At 47.0% G+C, this 26,109-nt stretch overlaps 1 long non-coding RNA gene across 1 annotated transcript; it reads left to right on the top strand.

Annotated features, from left to right (window-relative positions):
* Positions 1 to 1,874: 1,874 nt before the first annotated feature.
* Positions 1,875 to 24,553, top strand: LOC131895842 (uncharacterized). Its single transcript, XR_009375296.1, has 3 exons — positions 1,875 to 1,985; positions 15,742 to 15,890; positions 24,439 to 24,553. It is a non-coding gene; the product is annotated as an uncharacterized LOC131895842 (long non-coding RNA).
* Positions 24,554 to 26,109: the final 1,556 nt, after the last annotated feature.

Here is a 26,109-nt window from a genome sequence, read left to right as displayed (position 1 = left end):
ATAAATGTAACACGTGGCCCTCCTTTTTTCAGGCTTACCGGGGTATAAGTGAGAAATGAAATAATCCCCTACTCCGGCTGAGAATGTGGCTTAGTTGATAGAGTGCTTGCTTAGCATCCAGGAAGCCCTGGGTTTGACCCTCAGCACCCCATAAACTGGATGGGTTTATGATGTGGTATACATCTGCAATCCTAGTACTCAGGAGGGGGAGGATTTACAAGTTGAAGCCCATCTTTGACTACATACAGAATCTGAAGCCAGCCTGGGCTAAATGAGACCCTGTCTCAAAAAGAAAAAAAGCCTTATGCATGCTAGATAAGCTCTCTACCACTGAGGGGGGGATAGAGGGTGGGGGGTGGCACATACCTTTAACCCCAGTACTCCAGAGCCAGAGGAAGGCAGATTTCTGTGAGTCCCAAGCCAGTCAGGGCTACACAGAAAGACTCTATCCCCCACCGGAAAAAAAAAAAAAAGGAAGGAAGAAAAGAAAAACAGAAGGCATCGTGGCACACACCTTTAATCCCAGCACTTTGGAGGCAGAGGCAGGCGGATCTCTCTGAGTTCCAGGCTAGCCTGGTCTATGGAGCGAGTTCTAGGACAGCTAGGGCTGTTACAGAGAGACACCTTGTTCCCCCCCCCCAAAAAAAAGGAAAAGAAAGAAAGAAAGAAAAAAGAAGCTAAGGTCATACCCTTATCAGATTAGAATCATGAAATTCACTAGGTAGTGTCTTATTTTCCTTGCTTCTTTCTCTCTGCCCTTTCTTTCTCCCTCTCTCTCCCTCCCTCCCCCCTCTCTCTTTCCCTCTGTTATTATATTTTCACTTACAAATCTGGCTCTTAATTCTGTCCCTCTAGACTTTTGGAATGTTTAACTTAATGCAGCTTTTGCATTACTGATAACGGCTGATATTATCAGTAATATCAGAGGCTCAGGAGGCCCCTCTTCAGGGACTCCCAGATCTTCAGGACTAGAAGGAATTAGACAGAAACACGTGTGTGGTAGCAGGCAAAGCAAGAGAGGTTATTAAGAAAGGGAAGATACACTTCAAGGGATGGAGTGGTGTAGGCGGAGCTTTCCTGTCCCAACTGCCTGCTCCCAAATAACGGGTAGCCGCTTCCCAAATTACCACACAGAGACTGAATATTAATTACAAATGATCAGTTGATATCTCAGGCTTATTAATAACTAGCTCTTATGATTTCAATTAACCTATTTCTATTAATCTACATTCTGCCATGTGCCTCATGGCGTTACCTGTCCTCTATCATGTCCTGTTCCCTCTGCAGCTCCTAGCAACTCCTCCGACTCCATCTTTCCTCCAACCAGAGTCCTCTGTGTCTGGCTGTCCTGCCTGTACTTCTTGCCCGGCTACCGACCTGTCAGCTTTTTATTAACCAATGAGAGTAATACATTTTCACAGTGTACAGAAGAATTATTCCACAGCAGAGTAGGCTGGGGCAGAGAGGTCAGTAGCTCAAGCAACACTGTACAAGGATTGAGCATTCACGTCGCAGGGGTGGGCTGTGGGACTCATTTGCACGTGTGTGTGTGTGTGTGTGTGTGTGTGTGTGTGTGTGAGTGTGTGTGTGTGTATTCTCCCAGATGCCTTATCACACCCAGTTCTACATACAACTTCATGTACCACATGTTTTATTAGCATCAGAAAGCAACACTTAAATCAGTGTATGTTTTATTGTCCTGACGCCGGTCACCTCTGAGCCTGAGCTGGTGGCTGGTTCAGAGGTTGTCACGCCTGTTCTTTGTCGATTGGTTTCCTCCAGTGTTTGTAGCCTTGTGTGAGGCCTTCTAGAACTCAGAACCCATCCTACCCTCCTGCCACGGCAACTGGCCTTTGTTCTTTGCTTTGTTTTGAGTCCTCTTACCTTCACGAGAGCGGGACTACAGGAACGCTCTCTGTTTATGTGCATCTTCGTTTTCCTTGATTCAGACAGCATCATTTGTTGATCTGATTAAAGAATGGCAGGTTAGTTATGTCACTCTTCAAAGAATTTGTTGTACTGGTGTTTGTTTGCTTGTTTTGCTTTTTCTTTTGAGACAGGGTCTTGCTATGTAGCCATAGCAACTCAAACTCACAGATCTGCCTGCCTCTGCCTAAGTGTAGGGACAAAAGGCATGTGACCACTGCATCCATCTCCTTTTTTCTTTCTTTCTTTCTTTCTTTCTTTCTTTCTTTCTTTCTTTCTTTCTTTCTTTCTTTCCTTTTGAGATAGAGTTTCTCTGTGTAACCCTGGCTATCCTGGAACTTGCTCTGCAGACCAGGCTGGACTTGAACTCAGAGATCCACATTAAAGGTGTGTGCCACCACTGACCCTTTGGCTGAAATGGTTTTTGTTTGTTTGTTTGTTTTGGTTTGGTTTGGTTTTTTACTATTTTATTTCTTGTATGTCCATTTGTCTGAAAGAGTCTCACTCTATAGCTCAGGCTAGCTTTGATCTTTTGCTCCTTCTCCCTCAGCCTCCAAGTGCTGGAATTATAGACATGATTCACAATGCCCAGGAGAAAATATTACTTGACTTTGTAGGCGATTCTCAAAGCTGTCACTTAGCTAGTGCTTTCCAGTTTGACTTCCCCATGGCCTTAGAACTAGAACACATATTTTAAGTGTGTGAGTGCGCACGCTGGTGTGTGTGCGGAGGTCGGAGGACAGTCTTGGTTGGTCTTGACTTCCACCTGGTTCGAGACAGGGCCTTTGTCATTTGCTGCTGTGTGTGCCATGCTAGCTGGCCCACGGGTTCTCCCGTCTCATCACAAGAGCACTGAGAATAAGGCACGTGCTACCATGCCAAGCTGTACCTGGGTTCTCAGGGTCCCAACTCAGGGCCTCACATTTGCACAGCAACCATATCACCCCTGCGCCATCCGCCCCGAGAACCAGTGCTTTAGAAATATATATATTTACTGAAGAGCTGGAGGGGAATAGCTCAGCAGTCAAGAACTCTTCTTGTTCTCCCAGAGGACCTGAGTTTGGTTCTCAGCATCTCCATGGAGGCTCACAACTGCTTGTAGCTCCAGCCCTAGGGAATCCAGCGACTTCTTCTGATTTCCAAGGGCACCCTATACATTTGGTATACACACAGGTGAATAAAAATGAAAGAAATATTTTTATGTGGTTTTAATTTTTTAAATTTATTCATTTTTAATTTATGTGTGAGTGTTTGGCGTGGAAGTATGTATGTACACCGTGTGCATGCTTTGTGTCTGTGAGGTCAGATGAAGGTATCGGGTCTCCTGGGACTGCAGTTGAACCCAGGTCCCTACAAGAGCAGCAAGGGCTCTTACTTGTTGAACCATCTTCCCAGGCCCCAAAAATAAGATAAATCTTTAAAAATATTATTTATTTAGGGACTGGGGAGATGGTTCAGTGGTTAAGAGCACTGGTCGCACTTCCAAAGGATTGGGGGGTTTGATTCCCAGCACCTGCATAGTGGCTCACAACAGACTGTAACTCCACTCCAGAGAATCTGACTCCCTCTTCTGGCCTCCAAGGGCATCAGACATACATGCAGGCAAATGTTTTTTATTTATTTCTGTGTATGTGCATGTACATGTTTGTATGTCAGCGCCCACACATGCTACAGTGTGCATGTGGGGGTCAAAGGAAAACCTGGGGAGGAAAGGGTTTATTTCAGCTTACAGTTCCACAGGAACTCAAACAGGGCAGGAACCTAAAGGCAGGAACTAAGGCAGAGGCCATGGAGGGACACTGCTTACTGGCTTGCTCCCCATGGATTGCTTAGCCTGCTTCCTTATACCATTCAGGACCACCTGCCCTGGTGGAATCTACCACAGTGAGCTGTACTTGCCACAGCAATCAATCATCAATCAAGAAGATGCCCTACAGGGCTGAAAAGACGGTTCAGTGGTTACGAGCACTTAATGCTCTCCATAGGACCTGCGTTCAGAATTTGGATCCCAGCACCCATGTCAGGTGGCTCACAACCGCTTGTAACTCCAGCTTCAGGGAATCCAGTGCCTTCTTCTGGCCACCACGGCTACCTGAATGAACACAGGGCATACACACAGACACACATATACACATTAAATCAACAAAATCTTTAAAAAGGAAAGAAAATGCCCTAGAGACTGGCCTACAGGACAGTCTGGGGGTGGCATTTTCTCACTTGAGATTCCCTCTCCCAAAATAACTTTAGTGTGTGTCAAGTTGACATAAAGCTAGAGAGTATGTCTGCTGAGCCATCTCTCTGGACCAAGAACTAGTTTTTAATGGTACTGAGTCTTCAAAGTTCATTCAGACTTCATTTGTCACATACTACAAAGTCAATTGTACTAATGTTCCATAAATATTGAGAGTATAATTTTCTCCCACACTTATCTATTCATCTGAGCTTTTATTTATTTATTTATTTATTTATTTATCTATCTATCTATCTATCTATCTATCTATCTATTTATTTATTTATTTTCAAGACAGGGTTTCTCTGTGTAGCTTTAGAGCTTGTCCTGGAACTCATTCTGTAGCCCAGGCTGGCCTCGAACTCACAAGATCCACCTGCCTCTGCCTCCTGAGTGCTGGGACTAAAGGCGTGAGCCACCAGCGCCCGGCATTCATCTGAGCTTATTAATCATAATGTTTAAATACTATTTCTTCATTAAGTTTACTGAAATATCAATTCTGGAAAAGAATAGTTTAAAAAAAGCTTTATTGCATATTGTAAACATGTACTACACTAGCATACCTTCCTTCTAATTATGTAGCACCATTAAGTGTCAACTTACATTTTTAAAAAAAAAACAAAAACAAGAAACAAAAAAGGAGGGCTGGAGAGACGGCTCAGGGATTAAGAGTGTGTACCGTTCTTTTTCTTGAAGATGACCGGGGCTTGCTTCCCAACACCCACATCAGGTGGCTCACAACCACCTGTAACTCCAGTTCCAGCTGGTCTAGCTCCCTCTTTTGGACTCTGTGGGCACCTGCACTCACACACATGTACCACACAGACACAAGAATACACACGTAGTTAGAAAAAAATTAAAATGCCTTCAATCCCAACACTTGGGAGGCAGAAACAAGCTGATCTCTAGTGAGACCCTGTATTTAAAAAAAAGTTTTTAAGAGCTTTATAAACACAAATAAGTAAACAAACAAACAATATTTTGAAAAAAGACTAACTACCATTGCTGGTTATCTGTTCCTACTCCCAAATCTTGTCAGCTATAATTTATACTTTTCAAGTCTATACCAGTACTTCATAGTTATTGTATCTCCTTGAATCCATCTCTTTGGTTTTTTTTTTTTAAATCAATATGCTATCTCTTTCATCCTTTATGATTGCCTCCTCCTTTTGATTGGCTCTTTGGCTTGTCTTCTGGTTTGGTTTGGTTTTAGGGACACAATGTAGCCAAGTTTGACTCAAACTGAAGATGACCCTGCCTCAACCTCCCGGGTGCCCACTTACAGGTGTGAAGCTCCCACTGGCTTTTTCTTCCTCTTTATAGTCAGACTTTCTGTATCTCTTCTAAAAGTGATAACACATTTCAACTCAGTAATTACTTATGTTTAATGTGAGATTCTGTCTCTTGATTTACAAGTTTAATCACGTCTTTTTCCACATTTATTTAATTTCTGCCATGCAGTGAGACTTCTATAAACCATCTTATTCAATATTTCCTACTTACTAGATGTAAGCTTTCTGTTTTTACTTCTTTCATAACTTTTATTGGATGGAATTTTCTTTTGCTAGCTTGAAAATTATTCATTTTATTTTCATTCTTCTGGGTTTATTTATTTGTTTGTTTGTTTATGTTTGTGTGTATTCTTATTTCCTTCCTTCCTTCCTTCCTTTCTTTTGAGACAGGGTTTTAATGTGTAATCCTGGCTGACCCAGAACTCACTACGTAGCCCAGGCTGGCCCTGAAGCCACAGAGTAACTAAGGGGTTAAAGGCATACATCGTCATGCCTGGCTTCCTCCTAGTTTTGAGCTTACCGGTCTTCTCACCTCTTCCTGGGCCTCATTCTACTAGATTCTACTCCTTTTCACACTCACCCTGGTGTTCTGTGTCCTCCAGACTTCAGGGCTTACTGACGTCAGCTTCATCATGGCTGGCACGAAATACCCGGCAAGGACAACTAACCCAGGACGTATTTTGTTTGTTTCTGTTTTTCACCCATCACGGCAGGGATTGAGAGATCCCAGAGCAGGTCACACCATGAGGGAGAGGAAGCCAAGCAGAACCATGACAGGAAGGGGTCGAGGCAAGGTACTGCCCCAGAGCCCCGCCAGCTACTTCCTCTCACCTGGCCCAGTCGTCCACAGTTCTACCCGCCCCTGCCCCAATAGTGTATTCAACATCTGAATCCGTCAATAGACTGAACTATCAGCTGGGTCACGGGGCTGGAGAGATGGCTCAGTGGTTAAGAGAACACGCTGTTTTTGAGTTTGGTTCCCAGCACTGAAATCAGGCAGCTCATAACTGCTTGTAACTTCAGCTCCTGGAAATCAGACCCCTCTTCTGGCCTCTGCACACTTGAGTTGCACATACGCACATTCAGGCACATACACATAAGATAAAATAAATAAATCTTTTAAAAAAATTAGCCCTCATGTGGTGGTGCACACTTTTAATCCCAGCACTTTGGAGGCAGAGGCAGGCAGACCTCTGAGTTGGAGGCCAGCCTGGTCTACAGATTAAGTTCCAGGACATCCAGGGCTACACAGATAAATCCTATCTAAAAAAAAAATAATAATAATTTAGTCCTCATGATCTAAGTGTTTCTGGAAACACCCCCAGACACACCCAGAGGTGTGCTTTGTTGATCTCCTAGGTGTTTCTCAGTCCAATCGAATTGACAAGATTGATCTTTGTAGATGTGAGGGTGCTAGTGGATCAAGCACTAAGATCAATCACAATAGCACAGTTTGGGGTATTTTTGTAAGGTTTATTTTATTTTTAATTATGTGTGTGCTGTATATCTGTGTGTGAGGATGTGCATGTAAGTGCAGGTGCCAGCAGAGACCAGAGGAGAATGTCTGACTCCTTGGAACTGGAGTTATAGGCAGTTGTGTGTGGTGGTATTGTATCCCCCAAAATATTGTGCACCCTAATAAACTTATCTGGGGTCAGAGAACATAATAGCCATAATATTAAACATAGAGGATAGGCAGTGGTAGCACATGCCTTTAATCCTAGCATTCCAGAGGCAGAAATCCATCTGTTCAAGGATACAGCCAAGCATGGTGACACACGCCTTTAATCCCAGAAAGCAAGCCTTTAATCCCAGGGAGTGATGGTAGAAAGGAAAGATATATAAGGCGTGAGGACCAGAAACTAGAAGCAATTGGCTGGTTAAGCATTTGGCTGGTTAAGTATTTGACTGGTTAAGCATTTGGCTAGTTAAGCTTTTAAGCTTTGAGCAGCACAGTTCAGCTGAGATTCATTCTGGATGAGGACTCAGAAGCATCCAGTCTGAGGAAACAGGATCAGCTGAGGAACTGGCGAGGTGAGGTGCCTGTGGCCTGTTCTGTCTCTCTGATCTTCCAGCGTTCACTCCAATACCTGGCTCAGGTTTGATTTTATTAATAAGAACTTTTAAGATTCCTGCCACAGTTGTGAGCCACCTGATGTGGGTGATGGGAACTAAGCTCAGGTCCTCTGGAAGAGCAGTAGATGCTCTTAACCACTGAGCTGTCCCTCCAGCCCTTGGGTTTTTCTGTTTCTGTTTTTAAAGACTAGCATATGTTAGGGCTGGAGAGGTGGCTCAGCATTGAGAGCACTTGCTGCTCTTCCAGAGGACCTGGGTTTGGTTCCCAATAACCAAACAGCAGCTCACAGTTGTTGGCGACTCTAGTTCTAGAGGTCCCAATGCCCTCTTCTGGCCACTGCAGGTACTGCATGCATATGGTACACACACACACATGTAGACAAAATACCTAAACATATAAAACCAAATAACTCTTAGGGGGAAAAGACTATTATATCTTGCTAACCTATATCCAAAGTGTCTTTCAGAGGCTGTGGGTAGCAAATGATCCAAGACCTGAAATCTTGAGAGATTTGTTTTGCAGTTTTTAAAGATTACACTTATTTACTGTGTGTGTGCTCTGTTCCAGCCATTATGTATCTGTGGAGGTCAGAGGACAACTTGAAGAAATCAGCTCTCTCCTTCTACCACGTGGGTCCTGTGGGTCCATTTAGGTCATCAGGCTCATTAACAAATGTTTTACCCACTAGGCCAGCTGTTTTCAACCAATAAATTTTGACCCCTTTGGCAAACCTCTGTCCCCCCCCAAAAATACTTATATTATTATTTATAACAGTAGCAAAATTACAGTTATGAAGTAGCAACAAAAATAATTTTGTGGTTGGGGTCCCACAGCATGAGGAATTAAAGGGTCACAGCATCAGGAAGGTTGAGAGCCCCTGCACCAGGTCATCTCACCGCTCTAAGAATGTCTTTTTGTTTTATTTTGTTTTGTTTTTTTCAAGACAGTGTTTCTCTGTGCAACAGCCCTGGCTGTCCTGGAACTCCCTTTCTATACCAGGCTGGCCTCGAACTCACAGAAATCCACCTGCCTCTGACTCTAAAGACGTGCACCACCACCACCACGCAGCCTGAATATCTGTTTTGTTTGTTTGTTTTGTTTTTGTTTTTTGAGACAGGATTTCTCTGTGTAGTCCTGGCTGTCCTAGAACTTGCTTGTTAGACCAGACTGGCCTTGAACTCAGAGATCTGCCTGCCTCCCAAGTGCTAGGATCAAAGGTATGTGTGAGCTTCCACCTCCTGGATGCCTAAAAATACCTTTATTTCAGGTTTTGGTAAAATTATACTTTAGCTGAATATAAAAATTCTGGTCATATTGGGTGTGGTGGCACTCACCTTTAATCCTAGCACCCAGGCAGCAGAGGCAAGCGGACTCCTGTCAGTTTGAGACCAGCCCTGTCTATGTAGTGAGCTCCAGGACAGCCAGAATTTACATAGTGAGTCCCTGTCTTAAACAAACAAACAAAAACAAAACAAAACAAAAAACCAGCAACAACAAAACCATTAGCCAGGTGTGGTAGCCATGCCTTTAATCCTAGCGCTTGGGAGACAGACAGGTGGATCTCTGAGTTTGAGACCAGTCCTGGTCTACAGAAGGAGTTCCAGGATAGCCTGGGCTACACAGAAAAACCCTGTCTTGAAAAACTAAAAAATAAAATAAAATAAAAAATAAAACTTCTAATTCCTAAGGTTTTTTTTCCATCCTGAATCACTATTGCAGAAACTGACGTCAGGATGCTGATGCAGGTAGGTTGCAAGCTAAGGCTAGCCTGAGTTACACACAGTGAACAAGCTAAAGCTAGCCTGAGCTACACTCAGTGAGCAAGCTAAGGCTAGCCTGAGCTACACTCAGTGAAGCAAGCTAAGGCTAGCCTGAGCTACTTTCAGTGAGCAAGCTAAGGCTAGCCTGAGCTATACACAGTGAAGCAAGATAAGGCTAGCCTGAGCTACACTCAGTGAGCAAGCTAAGGCTAGCCTGAGCTATACACAGTGAAGCAAGCTGAGGCTAGCCTGAGCTATACACAGTGAAGCAAGCTGAGGCTAGCCTGAACTACACACAGTGAGCAAGCTAAGGCTAGCCTGAGCTACACACAGGTGAGCAAGCTAAGGCTAGCCTGAGCTACACTCAGTGAGCAAGCTGAGGCTAGCCTGAGTTACACACAGTGAAGCAAGCTGAGGCTAGCCTGAGCTACACTCAGTGAGCAAGCTGAGGCTAGCCTGAGCTACACACAGTGAAGCAAGATAAGGCTAGCCTGAACTACATACAGTGAGCAAGCTAAGGCTAGCCTGAGCTACACTCAGTGAGCAAGCTGAGGCTAGCCTGAGCTACACACAGTGAAGCAAGCTGAGGCTAGCCTGAGCTACACTCAGTGAGCAAGCTGAGGCTAGCCTGAGCTACACACAGTGAAGCAAGCTGAGGCTAGCCTGAGCTACACACAGTGAGACCTTGTCTCAAAGACAAAACTCTGGGCCAGCAAGACGACTGAGGTGGTTAAGGCTCTTGACACACAAGCCTGTCAACCTGAGTTTGATCCCTGGGTCCATGGTGGAAGGAGAGAACTGACTCCTGAAAGTTAGACTCTGACACTGTGATGTACTCACACACACATGCACACACACCAGTGAGCACACACTCTCATATAATAAATAAAAATATGAGAGGAAAAAATGGGTAGTACTTCTTACTCCTGGGCTGCATATACAGGCTGGTTTTTTTTATTATTGTTTTTTTCTGATTTGTTTGAATTTTCTGGAAGCTTTCAGAATTCTTTTGCCTCTCACTTGATTAAATTATACTATAATGTATTCAAAGCTTATTAATTAATTCTTTATCTGTTTGATATTCTGAAACATTGTACTTTTCTCCAACTCTGAGAAACTCTGACTTACTGGATTTTTTTTTCACTAGAAATTGAACCTGAGATCTGTATGTGCTAAGCACTACAGACCAGTAATTCTGTGAGTGAGTGTCTGTGTGTGTGTGTGTGTGTGTGTGTGTGTGTATTCATGTATGTGTGTGGACAAATGTCACAGCATTCATGTGGAAGTCAGAGGACAAGATTTGATATTGATCCTCACCTTCCATCTTTTTCATATTTGTTTTAGTGTGTGTGTGTGTGTGTGTGTGTGTGTGTGTGTGTATGCGCGCGTGCGCGCACATGTGTGTGAAGTGCAAAGGCCAAAGGGGGACGTTAGATCCCTTGAAACTGGAGTTGCAGCCTTTTGAGGCACCTGACATGGGTGTTAGGCTCTGACTTGATCCTCTGATAGAGCAGTAAACGTTCTTAACTCCTCAACCCTCTCCAGGCCCAACCCTGCACCTTTTTGGAAATAATGTCTCTTTGTTTTGTGTTGCTGGGCAGCCAAGATGACGGGCCTATGAGCTAGAGGGGATTCCTGTCTCTCCCCATCTCCGTGGAGGAGCACTGGAGTTACAGATAGTCTCCATGGTCATCTGACTTCGCTGTGGGTTCCGAGGATTTGAACTCAGATCCTCAAGCTCACCCTCTGAGCCATCTCCCCAGCCCCTGGTGTTTGTTTTTTATGTACATATATAAGACCTGGGGTAGCCCAGGCTGATTTTGACCTTACTATGTAGTTGAGGGTGACCTTGAACCCCTATCCTTCTACCTCTAACTCCCAAATGCTGGGATGGCAGGCATACACCACTACATCTGCTATGATAATTCTTTTTGGTGGATTCATTTTTAACTATGGGTATGGGAGGGCTCGAGGGGTATGTGCACATGAGTGCAGGGCCACAGGCCACTGGCATCAGCTCCCCTGGAACTGAAGGTACAGGCGTTGAGAGCCATCTGATGCGAGCACTGAGGATTGAACTCGGGTCCTCTGCAAGAACAGAAGGCAATGCTAACCACTGAGCTACCTCTCCAGCCACCGATCATTCTTCTATTCATTCTTTTTCAAATATTTACTTCCAGATTTGCTTCCTATCTCTGGGACTTCTAGTTGAGACACACATCTTCCTTATCTTGTTCACTTCCTTCCTGGGAGGGTCTATCCATCTTATTTACAGTTCATGAATTCATCTTAGTCTGAATCTAGTTTTCCACTCAACTTATATATTGAATTCTTGGATTCAGCCACTCTGTCTCTCATACTCTATAACTTCTTCATATGTCCTCATTCCTGTTTCAAATTTATAATGATCTTCATTATCTCTTAGAGAATTTTTATTAGGATTATCTTAAATTCTTGTTCTCTCTGCTTCCTCTCATATAGGTTGTTCGTCTTTTAGATTTTCACATAGAATTGCATGACTCAGGTGTGTTCTGCTTCTTTATGGGCTGATACTGCCATGGGGCTGTCATCCTGCGGCTAGGGGTGTGTACCAGAGCCCTACATGGGCCTTTAATTCTGCCTCTACACCCGATTACCCCTCTTACCAGTTCCTTTAGGCAGCAGGGCCTTGTCTATGGATGACCCTGGAGTATTTCAAACTGGAGTCTATTGCTCCAGAAATGCCATCCCCAAGGCTGACCTCTCCCTCTGGAGGGTCCAGGTGAAGGGATCTGCAGAAGGGAATGTGTAGTAGTGAGCTATGGGAAGCCTGGGCTCCTGGGCAGGTTGTGTCTGTCTGTCTGTCTGTCTGCTCTGTGACACCATGATTAGCGTAGGCTACACACTTCCCAGAATACTCACTCTGTACAGTTCTGGATTAGAGTTAGTCTACGGAAATCTGCTCAGAATTGGAAAGAAGTCAGGAAAATCTCAAAGCTGTTAGGGTCAAAGGTGGCAAGAAGCCACTATGGGAGCTCAGTGGTTAGAGCACTTGCTCCTTCCTCTTGCAGAGAACCCCAGCACCCACACAGTGGCTCACGGCTACCTGCAATTGTAGTTCTGGGCAATCTGACACCCTCTTCTGACCCCCCTGGGTATACTAGGCACACACGTACTGCACATACATACATGCAGGCCAAACAGACACATAAAAATAAAACAAATAAATGTAATAAAAAGTAAAATAACATCTTTCAAACTAAAAGGTACCAGAGACTTATTATTTATTTATTTATTTGTTTATTTATTTATTTATTTATTTTTGGTTTTTCGAGACAGGGTTTCTCTGTGTAGCTTTGCGCCTTTCCTGGAACTCACTTGGTAGCCCAGGCCGGCCTCAAACTCACAGAGATCCGCCTGGCTCTGCCTCCCAAGTGCTGGGATTAAAGACGTGCGCCACCACCGCCCGGCCCCTTATTATTTATTTTTACTTTTCTTCCTGCCTGTGTGTTCCCTCTTTTTCCTCATTGCCCCCCTGGATTGCCAACAGTGACCCCTAGACCTAAGGCTAAAGAGTGTGTGAGAATGCATACAAAAAGTGACCAGAACAGGCAACGGTTTCGCACAGACCACAGCGCTTCTTCGGCAGACCATTTTCAGATTGCGCTCCAGAAAGCAAGGTCGCTTTGCTTGTTGGTTTCTGAGCAGGCTCCTCTGTCTCAGCTCCACTCAGTGCTTCCCCGGGGTCTCAAGTGGTTCTTCTGTGATCTTCCATCCCCACTTCATGACCCTTACTTCCTCATCTCCTCCAACAATTGTGCAAAGTCTACTTCGTGTACTAAAGGGTTCATTCCAAGACAGCATCCTGCTTCCCTGCTTGAGCCCCAGTAGATGCGGTTCCTGAGGATCTGGTAGAACAGTGCACACCTGTGTTCACTCAAGCATGCACATGTTTGGAGGTCAGAGGATAACTTTTGGGAGTTGGTTCTCTCCTTCCACTTTGTAGGCCCTGAGGATCCAATTTAGGTTGTCAGGGCTAACAGCAAGCATCTTAACCTACTGAGGTGTCTCACTGGCCCTGGGCACGTAATTTGACTAACTACCAGGAATGGACAGAGACTTGAAAGGTGGCACTGGTGAAGAGACGTTATCCTTGGGGTGTGCCCCAGGAACTGTATCCTGTGTAGAGACTTTATCCTTGCGGTGTGCCCCAGGAACTATATCCTGTGTCAAGACTTTATCCTTAAGGTGTGCCCCCAGAAACTGTATCCTGTGTAGAGGCTTTATCCTTGGGGTGTACCCCTAGGAACTGTATCCTATGTAGAGACTTTATTCTTGGGGTGTGTAGCTGAAGTTTTCCCTAGTCCTGCCCAGCCCCGGACCCCACAGCCACTTAGAAAATAATCAATCAGAAGCTTATATTAATTAAAACTGCTTGGCCATTAGCTCAGGCCTACCACTGACTAGCTCTTACATTTAAACTCAGCCCCTTTTTGTTAATCTGTATGTCACCACATTTTCTGTGGCTTTACCTGTGTGCCATTACATGCTGCTCCCTGGACAGCGGGCTGGCATCTCCTGACTCAACCTTCCACTTCCCAGAATTCTCCAATATCTTCTTTAATTTTATAAAGTACAAATAGACTAGATATTGTAACTGTAATTCTTGCTTGATAGATGTAATTTTACTAGGTTAAAGTCAAAACCTTTCTTTTGTTTAGAAAGGAAAGGGGAAGTGATGGGGGAATGTCTTTTTGTATGCTGTGAAAATACGTTGCTCTGATTGGTTGATAAATAAAGCTGTTTGGCCAATGGTGAGGCAGAATAGGGTTAGGTGGGACATTCTAACTAGAGAGGAGGAAGTTAAAAGGCAGAATAGATGCTACCAGCCACCACCATGAGAAGCAAGATGTAAAGATACCGGTAAGCCACGAGCCACATGGCAAAGTATAGATTTATAGAAATGGGTTAATTTAAGACATAAAAGCTAAGCCGGGTGGTGGTGGCGCACGCCTTTAATCCCAGCACTTGGGAGGCAGAAGCAGGCTCATCTTTGTGAGTTCAAGGCCAGCCTGGTCTACAGAGTGAGATCCAGGACAGGCTCCAAAGCTACACAGAGAAACCAAAAAACAAACAAACAAACAAACAAAAAGGTATAAAAGCTAGCTAGCAAAAGGTTTGAGCCACGGCCATACAGTTATATTAATATAAGCCTCTGTGTGTTTACTTGGTCTGAGCAGCTGCGGGACTGGCGGGTGAGAGAGTTGTCATGACTGTGGGGCCAGGTGGGACACAGGAAAACTTCAGCTACAGGGGTGTGCCCCCAGGACCTGTATCCTGTTCCCTGCCTGTTCCTTCTCTCTCTGCTTCCTGGCTGCCATAGGCTTCCATGTGATGTCCTGCCTCAGCAGAGCCACAAGCAACAGAGCCATCCAGTCAGAGACTGAATCCTTGGAGCTGTGAGCCAAATTTCTCTCTCTCTCTCTCTCTCTCTCTCTCTCTCTCTCTCTCTCTCTCTCTGGACAGGAATTCTCTGTGTAGCCTTAGCTGTCCTGGCTCTGTAGAATAGGCTGGCCTCGAACTCAGAGATCTGCCTGCCTCTGCCTCTGCTTCCCAAGTGCTGGGACTGAAGGTGTGCCCCACCTCCACCCGTTTTATAATTATTTTCAGTCATATGCATTTTATCACAGTGTTAAGCTGACTGACATAAATGTCGATTTTAAACAAAATAAAACGTAAATGTAGCAGAGTCCCCAGAAAGCCATAGAATTAAATGAGGAAGAACAGCAATGTCAAAGCTCACACGGGGACTGTGTGACCAGGCTGGCCCTGCTGAAGGGTGACCTCCCTGCGAAGCTGCCTCTCCAGAGTCCGTGCTTCAGGACTCATAGCCTCGGAAGTCTGTGGTCAGGTGCCCACTGGTGCCCAGTGATGGTGGGAGCTTTGCAGAGCTCAAGACCCTTTTCCTCACTTGAAAGAGCATCCCTGTCTGTTATGAAATGTATTTATTGTGATGGGAAGTGAAGGACATGCATGGTTGCCATGGTGCTCTGAAGGTCGGAGAACTTGTGGGAGTCTGTTCTCACACTCACCGCCCCCTCTTCTCACTCAGTACACCTAGCAAGGCAATGCTTGGCTTTTGTTGTTGGGTTTTTTTTTCCTGTTTGCTCCCCCGGCACAGGTTCTGCCTTGCCTCCTTCTCGGCCACACTGCTGCCTGCCAACGTCACAACCCACCTCCTTTCTCTCCCACCTCTTGATCCCACCTCTGCACCCACCTTCTCCTCAGGAGATGGTGTTCTGGTGGCCATCATTTTCTTTAAGATACATCTCACGTTGGTTTTCTCAGTCACTCGGTGTTCTGCAGTGGGTAGGGGGAGCACAAAGGAGATTTCAGAAAAAAACGACCCTAGCTTATGTCTGTGTGTTCCTGGATCTGAGTGCCTGAAGTCTCTCTTCCCCCAATTTCCTTCCACAGACACCCCTCTCTGATTCTGCTCCTGCAAGCCGCGATTTTTCCTCCAAACATGGAGTTTACTTCCTACATGGATGCATCTCACACTCCAAGAATGGCCAAGAGGAGCCCGGTGGTGGTGGTGGTGCATGTCTTTGATCCTGGTCTACAGAGTGAGTTCCAGAACAGCCAGAGCTACACAGAGAAACTCTGTCTCAAAAATCAAAATCAAAAACAAAACAAAACAAGAAATTAAATAAAAAAGAAAGAAAAAAAGAATGGGAGGGGAGGGGGGGGGGGAATCTCCAGGCAGCACCAGGGCTTCTTTACTTTTTTCTTTTACCTACTGCAGGAAAGTCAGTCCCCTTCTGCTTCAGGCCACCGAGCAACACAGCTCTGCCCTGAGGGTCCCTCAATGCTCTCTTGTCTTCCTGTTCAGCTACCTCCAACCTGGTGTCCTTCAGTTCAGTCTGGCGTGTCTCTCTTCCCCAGAGTAGGTGGGCATGGCGACCATCTAAGTAGAGAAGCCTTGCGTTGGCCCTCTCCACCTCATGGCCTAGACTGGCTAACGCTGTCTCCTCTATGTTTCTCCATTCCCGCCCCCCCCCCCCCCCCAGGATTACTACCTTACCCTTGTACCTAAACCCCAGCCCCTGCTCTTCCAGACGGTCATCATGTCTAATCCTGCCTTGGGGAGACCCCTCCCCCTCGCCCACTGGAAGGGATCCTGTTACATGGTAAAGTGCAGTTTAAGTAGCTGTAAGGAAATGTGACAGAAAGTCTGTCAGAGTTCAGTCAGGCTTGCCAAAACTTGGTGTAACTTTTGAATGTTGTCAATGCGCCTCCTAAGGAAACCTGAGCTCATGGAAACCGGGGGAGTCAGGATGTTCAGGTAAGAGGCCGGAAGTGTTGTGGGGGAGGGGCTGACAGAGTTCAGCATCTCCCCCTCCCCCCTGGCTTCTTCATACCTGAGAAGATCCTGAGGGTGGGGTGCCAGGGACTTACTTCTCAGTGTGCTAGCAGACAAAGGCAGATGGAGCATCAGGATTCCTCCGCGTTTTAAATGGGGTTCGGGGGCAAACCATTCTGGTATGGGGTAGGCTTAGAAGTCAGAGTAAGACAAGATTCCCTCCCACAAGGCTGAGGTCAGGGACATCTAGACCCTGGAAGGGAAGGCCTCCCCTCTAGAGACTAGAAGTTGGAAGTTCCCGAGGGACAGGACTGGAGCCTCTGACATGTGGGGCTCAGACAGCCAACTAGAGCACCCAACAGGTGCTGCAGATGTGGCTCAGAGGTAGAGGGCTTGCCTAGCCTGAAGGAAGCCTGGACTCAGTGGTTCAGTCTCCAGCACTAATAAGCTGGGTGTGGTGGTGCGTGCTTATAATCCCAGCACTTGGGAGGAGGTATAGACAGGAGGATCAGGAATTCAGGGTCATCCTTGGCTACACAGCCAGCTTGGGATCTGTTTGGGATATATGAGACCCTGCCTCAAACAAAACACTCAACAGGCTCGAACAGGAAGTGTCAGAAATGACCCCATTAGATTCCATAGCTTTTCCGAGAACCTCCAGCTTCCCTCCTGGCCTGGGCCCAGGCAGGGCTGGGTCTGTTTTCCTTCCACACCCTACCCCCATGAGCACTGTACCTGCCAGGGTGTGCCAGCCTTGCCCAAGCCAGCCTCCAGCCCTGACACGATCTCTCTGGTCTCAGCAGGCTGAGGTCCCCGAGGCTTCAATTAGGAGCCGCTTGAAAAGCTTTCTGAAGCGGGTGAGAGATAACATGTAAACAGTGGCTAAGTGAGTCACTGGCCCTCCGTGCCCATAGCCATCGGGTGGCTCACCTACCAGTCTCTGGAAAACCAGCCCGCGTTGTCTCCCAGAGCAGATGCTATCTCCGGGCCAAGGCCTGTCCAGGCTCCGCTGCCACCATCACTGTCTACATCATCTTCAACACACGCCCGGTGTCAGCTAAGCAGTGACTCACCCACGGAACTTTAAACCCTCCGAACAATCCCGTGAGTGCTGTTGTGTTCACCTTAAATGGCCTCGTACACTTCTTCCCGAGCTCTCCCTTCCCCCTTTCTGAAACGCTCACACTCGTGCACGCGCACACACGCATACTGCCTTCTCAGGCTCGCTTCCAAGAGCAGTTGCCCTGTCACTCTGCTTCTGGTCCTCCTCCAACACTCTTGTAGAAAACAGCCATCTTTTAGCAGCAGGCTCGTACCAGGTGGAAGAGGAGGGAGTTTCTCAACCCTGGTCAGGAACAAACAGCAGGGGGATGGAAATGTCTTTTTTTGTAAAATTTCCTTGCATGTCGGCTTTTAGAAATTCATAAGGGGCTGGTGGTGGTGGTGGCGGCGGCGGCGGCGGCGGCGGCGGCGGCGGCGGCGGCAGCGCACGCCTTTAATCCCAGCACTTGGGAAGCCGAGGCAGGTGGATCTCTGTGAGTTCGAGGCCAGCCTGGTCTACAGAGTGAGTTCTAGGACAGCCAGTGTTACACAGAGAAACCCTGTCTCACAAAACCAAAAAAAAAAAAAAAAAAAAAAAAAAAAAGGAAAAGAAATTCACAGGGGAACTAGAGGGAAATGCTGGGGGAGGGCTGCAAAGATGATCCTGCAGCCGGGTGAACTGGCCAGTCCTATAATCTCAGACTTAGGAAGCTGAGGCAGGAGGACTGCCATGAATTTAAGGCCAGCCTGGGCTACATCATAGCGGGACCGGATCACAACAGACACTAACAACAAAAAGATGTTTCTGCAGCCCATTCCTTTCCTTTCACTTGAGGCCAGAGCTCAGCCTCACATTCAGAGAGAGGGATGGGGCAAAGGGTGTGGCAGGGGAATTCAGTAGGATTCTGCTCCTCACCTCCCCATCTGGAGGGACAGTGTGGCTGCAGGCTCAGGAGTCTGAGTCTCCTTGCTCTGTGGCCTTCTGAGCTCCAGGGACTTCATCTGGAAAATGAGACTGTACGTAGCAACTAATTCTCGATGTTGAGAGGACTCAGATCCATTTTGTAAGCACCATAATAATGGTTGACTCAGGAAAGAAACATCCATGAATGCTAAAACTATTGGGCAGGAGTTTGCTGAGGAGAAGGACAATCTCCAGGTGCTTCCCTTCAGTGCACTTGCTAATTTTAAAGGAGAAAAAAATACTTTTTTTTCTTAACAATGGATAGATCTTACAGGAATTATATTAACTAAAGGATGAAAGTTACTATCAGCAGTAAGAAGACACAACTGACATCCTATGCTTCCCTGCTGACGCTTGGAGGGGGCAGAGCGTCCCTTGCCTGGCGTCCCTGACTGTAATTGTGAGGAAACTGGCAGGCAGCTAGACTCTTCTGAAATGTTGGCATCATGAAAAACACATTCCCAGCTGAAGAAAACAAAGATGTGGTGAGCAATCCCACCACAGAAGCCAGGATCTGAATTCTGGCTCAGGAAAAAAAAGAAGCACTCTAAAACACAGAACTGGGTCAAAATCGGAATTCAGACTATCTGTTAAACGATAGTGGCCGGGCGTGGTGGTGCACACCTTTAATCCCAGCACTCAGGAGGCTGAAGCAGGTGGATCTCCGAGTTCGAGGCCAGCCCAGTCTACAGAGTGAGTTCCAAGACAGCCAGGGCTACACAGAGGAAACCCTGTCTCAGACAAAAGAGAAAGAGAAACAGAGACAGAGAGAGACAGAGAGAGAGAGAGAGAGAGAGAGAGAGAGAGAGAGAGAGAGACAGAGACAGAGAGACAGAGAGAGAGAAAGAGAGAATAATAACATTTCTATACTCCTGTATCTGTGCACACAAATGTGACAAAATATTAGTTCTATGTGAAAAGAAATTTGGGAGTTTCTTCATCATCTTTTCTTTAAATTTTGTTTAAAAATGTTATATACAGGTGTTTTGCCTACATGTATGTCTGTACACCACTTGCATGCCTGGTGGCCTCAAGGGCCAGAAGAGGGCATCAGGAGCCCCTGGAACCGGAGTTAGAGGTGGTTGTGAGTCACCATGTGGGTGCTGGGAACTGAATCCAGGTCTTCTGGAAGAGCAACCAGTGCTCCTAACCGCTGAGTCCTCTCCCCAGCCCATTATTTACCATCCTTAAAAAGAAATAACTACATTTGTCTGTTTATTTAGGAGGACACACGTGTCATGGAGGCTTATGTGTGGCGGTCAGAGGACAGTTTTTAGGAGCTGGTTCACTTCCTTCACCATATAGGTTCCAGAGATCCAGCTCAGGTTCAGGCTCAGCAGCAAGTGCTCTTCCCTGCTGCACCATTCCCCAGCCCTGTGCTCGCTGAACTTTTCTATAGGATTTATTTTTTCCTAATGAAAAAAATCATTAAAAGGAAGTTACTGAGAGGCAACTGCCAGATAACCCAGGATAGCCTTGAACCCACTCTGTAGCCGAAGCTAGCCTTAGACTTGTGATCCTGCTGAATAGGAGTAGCCTCCTGAATAGCTGGGATTAACAGACCTGTGCAACTGGTCCCTTAACAGCTCACCCCTTTGCAGAATGGGGTTCAAGGGCAAATAGAAAGTCCAGTAAGTAGTAAGGCTACTCAGTAAGAAGGGTCCCAGCCTCTCTTTCCTCTGTGGTCCTCAGGTGTCAGGCAAATCTTCCGGACCAGAGCCAAGAGATGGGCAACAGGAAGTGGGAGTGATAGGGAGGGGAGACAGGTGGTCTTCTTTCCTCACCCCCAAGAACTGTCTTTTGAAAGACTGGACAGATTTGTCCACAGGCGTTGGGTGGCCGGCCGGGGCTAAGAGAGTTTGCCGAGAGCAATGCACCGACTGAGTGGCAGGAATGCTCCCCAGGCTCGCCCTGCTGCCTCTGGGCTCTGCAACTTCTGAATGCTGGGAGAGGGATCTACACAGAGCCACCAACAGCCCACGGCCTGCTAAAGCCAGCCCGTGTCAACGCCCTGCCAGAGAGAAGTGCTAAAATGCATATTTGAAGATGTCTGAGCAGACTTGTTTGAGTGACAGCAGGAGCTGTGAGGTAATCCTGGTGTCTCCCCTTGTCTCGGTTTTGAAGGCTGGGTTTGCCTGCAGGCCCTCTGACCTTGACCATCCGTGTGTTGCTGTTAGCATTTAACAAAACTTTGCTTAAGACGTGGGGAATGACAGAAGTCAACACAGACAGGGACTTTTTATCATTGCTTCTGGGAGGGCTAGTCTCGCTGTGGGACAGAGTTGCCTGGGTTGAAATCCTCCAGGCCTAACGCCTGGGCTGGTAAAACTGCCCCGGTACAGACCATTGCTTCCATTTGCCGACCTCCCGTGGACACAGTCACCTCTGTGTGCTGTGGAGGCCTGTCCAGGGGGCACAGAGGACTTCTAGGCCCTGCTTTAAGAACCCTTTCCAGAACGGAAGAGGCTTCCAAGAGCCACTGGCTGAGCCCAGGCAGAGCCAACCACGGCAGGAGACTGGCTGGGTAGCATGACTGACATGGCAGGCCTCAGAGAGCTGATCGAGGACAGCAGAGAACCATCTAGAGCTGGGACCGCTGCCTTCCTCTGACAGAGTCCCTGTCACACCTGAGCCCCTGAAAGGCCCCGACACTGGTCGGCCAGTACCTCCCGCCACGAGACCTCCTCTGCTCCAACATGGGCAGTGAGAGGCTGCTGATCGTCATAGCTTCCTCAACCTTTGGCTGTGCAGCTCAAGCCAGACTGGGGAGCTCCTCAACTTGGAATTCCCACCCAGGGAACAGGGGGCAGAGGCCTCTCATTCTGACTCACTAAGTGTGGCGATACAGTGTATTGTTGTCAGTCTCCCCCATTTCCCACACAGAGGGATGAGGTCCACACGGAGAAAGGAACAGAGCCTTTGTTTCTGCAGCCCTTTCCCCATGAAGCCTTCTCGGCTGTTCCTCTCCGCTGCGTGAGCTTATTGTTTCTGCTTTCCCCTTCGATCTGTTTGAGTTGGACTTCGGTCTCTTTAAAACGTGGATCCTGATCAGTGTGTGGTGTGACTGTCCTCTATCCAGCTGTGGACAGCTGTGGGATGTCTTTCTGTATGCTGTGAGTGTGTGTGGCTCCCATTGGATAATAAATAAAGCTGCATTGGCCTATGGCAGGGCAGGATGTGGACAAGTGGGAAAATCCAAAAGAGGTGGTGAGATGAGAAAGGCCGAATGAGGAGACGCCAACCCACATGGCAACATATAGATGAATAGGAATGGGTTAATTTAAGATGAAAGAGCTAGCTAGCAAGAAGCTGAAGCCATAGGCCATGCAGTTTGTAATTAATATAAGCCTCTGAGTGATTATTTTATAAGCGGCTATGGGACTGTGGGGCCAGGTGGGACTGAGAAACTTCGACTATAGACAGGAGTTAACAGGCAATCTTAGGAAACCAATACATAAGCGGAAACAAGCAGAATCAATCCTTGTCTGCCTATAGCTCCATCTCCGTAACTTATTTTTATATCTGTTTCTCTGTCTCCATGTCTCTGTCTCTGTCTCTGTCTCTGTCTCTGTCTCTGTCTCTCTCTCTCTCTCTCTCTCACACACACACACACACACACACACACACACACACACACAGACACACACACTAAGAGGTAGAGAGACTTGTGGCTATCTCAGTGGGTAAAGAACTTATTGCACAAGTATGAAGATGGGAAGCGCAGATTCCCCAGCCCCCATGTCAATGCTGGGTGGGGGCGGTGCCCTGCCTGCAATCCCAGCACTCGGAAGGTGGAGACCAGGACCTCTGAAGCAAGCTGGCTAGGTAGCCTAGCCCAGTGGTCAAGGTCTGAGCTCAAGTGAGTGACCCTGCTTCAGTCTATAGGGTAAAGGCAATCAAGGAAGACACACAGCATTAACCTCTGGGCTCAACACATGCATGTATATCCACACACCTGTAAACATGCATACACACGTGTACTCACACCACACAAAGATATAGACACATGTAAATAAATAAATAAATAAATAACTCAAAGCCAAAAAACTAAAATACATATTGCACAGATTAGGATTAGGAAAACCATCTGGGTGAAGGTTCCGTGACAGAGAAAAGAAAAAAGGCTCGTTGGGCCTGGTGATGCACACTTGTAATCCCAGGTACTTGGGAGACTGAGGCAGGAGGATCGCGGGGTCCCAGACCTACCTGGGCTATAAAGTGAGAAGAAAAGGAGAAAGAGGAGGGTGGAGAAGAGGAAGAGGAGGAGAAGGAGGAGGAGGAGGAGGAGGAGGAGGAGGAGGAGGAGGAGGAGGAGGAGGCAGCAGCTGGTGTGCTGGGACCAACGGGAAAGGAGTAAATGAAGAACCACGTGAGTCATGGAGAACCACACAAACAGCCCCAATTACACTGCTTCCTGCCCTCTCTGCCACACTCTCTGAACCTCTCAATGCATCCTGACTTAGGATTTTGTGAGTATAAATGGCAGAAATATGCCCAGGCGAACAGTGGAACAGTGGTCATCATAGGCATGTAGGCATCGCAGCCAGCCCTTAGGAAGCCTGGCAGTCCTTCTCTCTCCAGGTCCCATGGTCTCAGGCATCTTGATGGAGACCAGCTTCCTCCAGCTTGCCATGAACACAAGGCTCAATGTCATCTGTTCACAGTCCTAAAGGGCACAAGTTCAAGTGGCCACAGAGTTCTCTGGGTTGCCCAGAAACAAGACTCTGGAAAGTCCAGTCTAAGTGAGCTCCAGCTAGCCATGTCTGGGTACTTACCTCCCAGAAGTATCCCAGAGGACTCCCCTACAGATGTATTACATCACACTTTTTTTTTCAGCACAAAGGAGACTTATTTGCCCTAGAGGGATGAAGGGTAGGGAATGGGACACAAAGACAGGAGATAGATGGGGAGGAAGGAGGGAGAAGGAAGAAGGGAGAAGGGGAGGGGATAGTTGTCCCAGAGGGACAAAGGACTGCCTCTGGGTAGAGAGGAGACTGTAGCTAGAGTTTTCCTGCCTGGCCCACAGTCAGGGCAAATCTCTCTCACCCGCCAATCCCACAGCCACTCAGACCCAACCAAGTAAACACAGAGACTTATATTGGTTACAAACTGTATGGCCGTGGCAGGCTTCTTGCTAACTGTTCTTACAGCTTAAATTAATCCATTTCTATTAATCTATACCTTGCCACATGGCTCGTGGCTTACCGGCATCTTCACGTGCAGCTTGTCATCATGGCGGCTGGCAGTGTCTCTCTCACCCAGCTTCCTGTTCTCTCAATTCTCCTCTGTTAGTCCCACCTATACTTCCTGCCTGGCCACTGGCCAATCAGTGATTTATTTATTGACCAATCAGCAACACATTTGACATACAGACCATCCCACAGCAGGAGACGGACCATATCACACTGTTTTGAGCAACCTTCAATTCACTGCCTTTGAATGAAACTGACTAAGGCAATTGCAAATAGCTTTGGAATGCCTCTTTGCCCCTCACCTTTCCTTATTGGAGATGTGTATCTTGAGGGCAGGGCCAGCTGTGTGGGGACACCAGTCCTTCTACAGTGAGTGTCCTGTGAACCACAAGTTGTGGGGATGCCATCCCAGCTTCTCCCTCCTCCACCATCCCCCACCTCCCCCGAGGCAGAACTGGCTAGCGGCATATTATCTAGATGCATCGTGCATCCTGTGGAGGAGAGCAAAGAATTCCATAGAACGTTTCAAAGGCAAACTCCTAGAGGCATGTGTGTGTATGGTGGTCATAGCCTGCCCTGTCAGGGAAGACAAGCATCAATGTTCTCCATCACAGGACAGTCCTGGAGCCTCGTAGACTCGGCATCAAGTAGCGAATTCTGGAAGCTGAGCACAGTACCACAGATCTTTCCAGAGCTGGTAGGAAGCCTGCACAGAGCGGGGCAGCTGCGGTAAGTTCTTAACGCTTCCACACCAGTTCCATTCAGAGGCGGGAGTCTCTCTAATCCCCCCCCCCCCCCGTTTTAGGGTTTCTATTGGTATGAAGAGACACCATGACCACAAGAACTCTGTTGTTGTTGTTGTTTTGTTTTATTAAGACAGGGTTTTGTTTGTTGTTGTTGTTTTTATTGTTGTTTTGTCTTTTTTTTTAATAGCCCTGGCTGTCCTGGAAATTCCTTTATAGACCAGGCTGGCCTCGAACTCACAGAGATCTGCCTGCCTTTGCCTCTCATGTGTTGGGAACCACAGCAACTCTTATAAAGGTAAACATTTAATTGAGGCTGGCTTACAGTTCAGAGGTTTAGTCCATTATCATCATGGTGGGAAGCATGGTGGCCCACAGGCAGACATGGTGCTGGAGAAGGAGCTGAGAGTTCTACCTCTGGATCCTCAGGCAGCAGGAAGAGAATGCCACACTTGGTGCAGCTTTAGCTTCTGAGACCTCAAAGCCCACCCCCTAATGACACACTTCCTCCAACAAGGCCACACCTCCTAATAGTGCCACTCCCTGTGGGCAAGCATTCACACACATGAGTCTATGAAGAATATTCCTACTCAATTAGACAACAAGTAGCCTAGCCATGGATGGGGTTGGGGTGGAGGGGGGCAGAACTAACTTGGTGCACAGGCAGATTAAGGGCTCAAAGTGGGGAAACTAGCAGGATGCTTCCATTCAGTGCACTTCTGTAAGATAAAAATGTGACTGGTTTGTGTAAAGCAAATGCACAGGATTCTGCTGAGTACTATTAAAAAGGCAGTCAGGGACTGGAGTAACGTCTCTAGTTAAGAGTGCTGGATGCTCTTCTAGAGGACTGGAGTTCAATCCTCAGCACCCACATAGTGGCTAAAATCATCTGTAACTCCAATTCCAGGGATCCAATGCCCTCTTCTGCCCTCCATGGGCACTGTATGTATGTGGTACACAGACGTACATGCAGGCAAAAACCCATATACAAAAAATAACTTTAAAAAAATTAAAAAGAAAATTAGAGTCTGGAGATGTAGCTCAGTTGGTAGAGTTTGCCTCATACACACCAAGTCCTAGGCTTGACCCCAAGCAGCAGATTGACTGCACAGACTTGTAATCCTAGCATTCCAGTAGCAGAAGCAGGAAGGTCAGAAGTTCAAAGTCATCCCCAGATACCCAGAAAGTTCAAGGCCAACCTGGGCTAGAAACCCTGTCTTAAAAACAAATACAAAGAAATGCAGGGCCAGTGGGCAAAGGTGCTTGCTGTCCAGCCTGAGGGCCTGAGTTTATCCCTGGGACCCACATAATGAAATGTGAACAGTACAGCATGTGTAAATGTCTCACATATCCAGAACAGCCTTTTCACCAACACTTTCTAATTGAGCACTAATTTTCTCCTTATATGTAGAAGAAACATTTCAACTGGAGAAGAACATATATCCCTCAGTCATCTCAAGTGGATCTTTTCTTGTCCAAGGCCTCGACCTCCTGCTTGCCTCTAAGATTGGTAGGCAGCTTCTGCTGGGGCTTTAGGCTCTG

The sequence above is a fragment of the Peromyscus eremicus genome, chromosome 1 (genome assembly GCF_949786415.1).
Source record: "Peromyscus eremicus chromosome 1, PerEre_H2_v1, whole genome shotgun sequence".
NCBI classification, from domain to species: Eukaryota; Metazoa; Chordata; class Mammalia; order Rodentia; family Cricetidae; genus Peromyscus; species Peromyscus eremicus.
The sequence above is the reverse complement of the archived record's forward strand: the minus strand, read 5'-3'. Positions and strand labels throughout refer to the sequence as shown.